Below are 4,253 nucleotides of genomic sequence, written 5' to 3' on the forward strand. Positions count from 1 at the left end.
AGAGATTAGTCTGACATTTATTTTTTTTCTATCTACATTCTGTAAAAAAATAATTTAATTGCTTACCTGGACATATCATTGATGTAATAGATGTAGCTGCAGAGGACAAGCAGATAATGTTTTTTCTAGCAAGGGTTACTCTTCAGTACTTTGTAGTTCATAAACTTAAAGCAAATAACAACACCTACTGCACCTTCAGCTGCTTTTATGCTTCTGGGGGGTTGGCCCCACCCTTTACCCAGGGGATTGTGGGAAAGATGGTGGGCGGGGCCTCAGGGCCGCAGGCGGGGCCCGGGGTATATGAGCCACAGCTTCAGGTCAGGAGCTCATTCTGGTGCTGGGCTTTTCCATGGTTAGAGCTCTGATGTTTCTTAAGCGTTGTTTTAGAGCTTGTGCAGCTGTTTGGGAAGGCTTGTTTTAGTGTTTAAACTAGTATAGGTAAGACGTCAGAGGTAAGATTTTTCAATGTAAGGGTGGTTGCCATAGAAAGTGGAGATGTATGTTTGTTTTTTTTTTTCCCCCATATATTTAGTTTTATAGGGAGCATTTAGTTTGTTTAAATGGTTTAATAGTATGTGTTCTTTTTTTGCTTATGGCAGGTGGTGTGTTTTATTGTAATTTCTGACTTCATTGAAGATAGAACTTTGTACTCTTTTCTAATTTTGATGTACACTATGTTAGTTGGTGTTTTTGTTAGTCTCAATCAGATGCGTTATGAGATATTGGAGCAGGATTTAGCGTGACTGTCTTGTATGTATCCATATATTGAGTTTATCTGTTTTGAGAAAGCAACAGGGTCATAACAGCAGGGATGGCTCACCATTTTCTTCCAGACCATGTAGGGTATCACAGTGGCCCTGAAGCTTTTGCGGTTTGCAGGCGGTTACCGGTAGGTTCTGTAACAGTTTTCCAGGTCTGTAGCAGAGCCCGGAGTCTCTGTGAAGGCAGAAGACAGGAGGTGTCTGCCAAACACAGGGTAGGGCTCAGAAGAGCAGGTCCTGAGGAGCAGTTGGAAAATAAGGGGCAGGAGTTGTGGGGGAGCAGTAAGCCTCCTTCCCTGATGGTTCAGGAGAAGGGGGGGAGTTTCTAAAGTTTTGGCATTAGGGGATGGCTAGGAAAGGGAGGCGGGTTCACGCATTTTTCTTGGACAAGTTTTGTCATTGGGTTTGGTTGTTGATGGTGTCTGGTCTGCTATAGGCTCTCGCATTTGAGGTGAGCTGGATAGTATCGAGGAGGAGCACAGGACTGGTGGTTTGGCAGAAGTGAAGTACAAATGTTGTGTTTCTTGGTTTCTTAGGTGCCGTGAATAACTGTCGCTGCAGCATCCGACTCTGGAATCGGTGCGGAGGAGGCAATCAGACTGCACCAGCGTTCAGGAGGCTCGAGGGGTTTTGTGGAGGAGGTCGTCGTCTCTTCTCAGGATGCTTATTGCTGGTGTTGTAGCTGCTTTTGGGATTATTTTTTTCTTTTCCTTTTGCAGAGGAAGAGGAGTAAGCCGGTGACCGCAAGAACGTATCGGATGGTTGTGTTTTGTGGACTACGTCAAGGATGGAATCAGATGGTAGCCCTCCAAAAGCTAAGTTGAGAGACCAGCACCGGAAAGGGGCGGAGGCTGACAATTGTGTAATGGGGTCTTTGACGTTAGCGTAGCGGGGAGGGCTGTCCCGGGGCACAGTCTCCTTTGGGCAGGTAAACGATGTACCTTACTGTCCAGTATTATATTAACACATCCTGGGCAGGGCAGTTCCAGCTTGTGTGTGTTGCCATGTCGATTGTGTTGTCTGTGTTTTGCATTCTAGACCTTTTCTTGGGTCTCGAGATCATCTTTAAGCTCCAGGAGCATGGAATGTGCATCGGGTACCATCATTATGGTGTCAAACGCCTGCACCCATGGGCATAGCACCAACCGTCTGCCTCTCTTGTTGCATTAGAATCTTAAAGCGTGCATCGGTCTTGCATCTTGGAACTTTCCGGATGGTCCACTTTAGCAACTGGGGCTTCTTCCCTGTGTCGTTATGTTCTTAGGTCTTGAAGCTAGGCTTCCTGCATGTCCGTCTTGTCAGGCTCGACAGTCCCTTCTCAGGAACTGTGAAGTTCTACACTTCGTTTCAGGGGGTTCTGTGGAGCCTCTTCACATCGTCACCATCACAGTGCCACAGTTCGTCTTGCCCGACGGTGACTTTGGTCCCGGTGTCATCCTTCTTGCTGAGAGTTTTCTCTCATCCTTGAGGCGCGTCATTCGTGGTGTTCTGTGTAGCGTCAGTCTGTGTGTGTTTGGCTCGGGGCTGCCCTGCCCGGGCGTGTAGTGTACAGGGTAGGCAGAATCACGATGAGAGTCTGTAGTGAATATGAGGATCTGCCTAGACCCAGGCAAAGGTTGCATAGTTATCTCTAATCGATTAGCTCTCGAGAGGCTGCGTGGACGGGTGTTTCATTAGCGGGCGCTGGCATAAGCAGAGCCAAGTCGGAGAGGGTGTTTGCGGCTAGTGAAATGGACAGTATCTCAAAGATGTTCAGGCTGCTTTGTGTGGGGTGTAATGTTTGCAGGCTTCTCTCTTTTGGATGACAGGCTGTAGTTGGACTTATGTGAACAGGGTTCCTAAGTAGAAAGGAGACCTTTGGAATAAAGCTACTGCTCTGCATCAGGGTAATGTTTGATGTTGGTGTGTTGTTTTTTTTTTTTTTTCAGATGCGGAGAGATGAGATGGACAGGGATACGCAGGGGAGCCGACGGGAGCACAGGACAAAGGTAGCTTAGCCTGAGGTATTAAAGGGAAGATGTGACCGGCGGCTCCACGAATACATTTGGCCACTTTTTTTCATGTGAATGTGAGGTTACGTAGCCATGCGTGGAAGTGCTGGACTGAGGTTCAACAGAACCAGTGTTGTTTTCAGTCACTTTGCTTTGCAGGTAAGTCTCTTCCAATGAACTGAACTCTCTGAAAACAATAACGTATTTTTCAGGTAGTATCTGCCTTCAGAGCGCCAAGACCTTATATTTACACTTAATGCCAAGGGATGCTGTGCAGAGAGGCTCTTGCTTATACTTATTCCTATAACAGCACAGTGCAGCTAACTTTTATATATGCCCCGTCGGAAGCAGAAAAGCGTAGAGGGATCGCACCCATGGTGAAGAGAAGACAGGACCGGTGACCCGAACCTGACCGATGGGGTATTGCATCCCATCATCATCACGCTCTGTATAAAAGCAGTGGGATCGAAGGGGTCGGTACCTGTTGTCTGGCCTTTGAGGATTCCTCTGTCTGTTCATTGTCCTTTGACCCCCATCTGTGCATTTATGCAACCGGGTCTGGAATCTGGTTCCAGTCTGTCACCGAGTGCTGTCCCGGACTTTCCCCGTGCCTGCCAGTGAAGCAGTGGTCATCCTGGGAGTTACGTATCGGGTTGTGTATGTCCTGTATGCATTTAATTATTTTCTTGTTACTGTTGTCTTTTCTTGGTATTATTTTGCTGTTAAGATTTCATTACAGTTCAGTTTATCTTTCAGTCCCTAAGTCTCGCTCTCTTCTCTCCTGCATCAGGAGAGAAGTTAAAAGGGAGCACGTGTCACTTGTTTTACTGCGCGGCCTAAGGCACAACAGCAAGGACGGACAGGGCACGGGAGCAGACTCGGCCGAGGAGAGCGGCGGCCCCAAGCCTTGGTTCTTTCTCAGCCACTGCATTACAGACAGCGTACAAGCTCCTGCTTGTGCTCTGTCTGCCGGTCCGATCCAGAACACAGTTCTGGCAGAAGTCAGGTTATGTGCGTTGTCTTGCTAGAAATGCTGTATGACTCGTTGTGGGGTTTCTTTTACGAGGAAACTAAAGGACATTGAGTCTTGATTTAAAAATATTGTTATTATGCTTAATGATCTTCTTGCCTATTTAGGTCAGGATGACGTCTTTCTCTTTATGTCTATGCCCTGCAAAAGATTAATTAAGTTTACTTACCTACTGGGCCCCATTGCTGACACAATTGATGTAGTTGTAATAAAAGAGGACGTATTGTCATTTCCTCTAAGGGTCGCTTTCTCCATTTTGGTGTTTCGCATGCTGTACTTCTCAGGCCTGTGAGGAAAGGAGCAGCTGCTCCTCTGGCACACTCTATGCCTTGTTGCCCCAGCCCCTTTACCAGGTGCTGGTGGGAAGGGCGGTGGGCAGGGCCCGGGGTATATAACCCAGAGCCTCTGCTGGGGCAGCTCATTCCGCTGCCAGGCATCTCCAGGGTCAGAGCTCTGCTGGTCCTTCAGTCG

At 47.6% G+C, this 4,253-nt stretch overlaps 1 long non-coding RNA gene across 1 annotated transcript; it reads left to right on the forward strand.

Annotated features, from left to right (window-relative positions):
• Window positions 1-221: 221 nt before the first annotated feature.
• On the forward strand, window positions 222-3,519 carry LOC141737198 (uncharacterized). The gene is made up of 4 exons (XR_012585161.1): window positions 222-976; window positions 1,298-1,402; window positions 1,481-1,580; window positions 2,690-3,519. It is a non-coding gene; the product is annotated as an uncharacterized LOC141737198 (long non-coding RNA).
• The last annotated feature ends 734 nt before the right edge of the window (window positions 3,520-4,253 follow it).

The sequence above is a fragment of the Larus michahellis genome, unplaced genomic scaffold, assembly GCF_964199755.1.
Source record: "Larus michahellis unplaced genomic scaffold, bLarMic1.1 SCAFFOLD_125, whole genome shotgun sequence".
NCBI lineage: Eukaryota > Metazoa > Chordata > Aves > Charadriiformes > Laridae > Larus > Larus michahellis.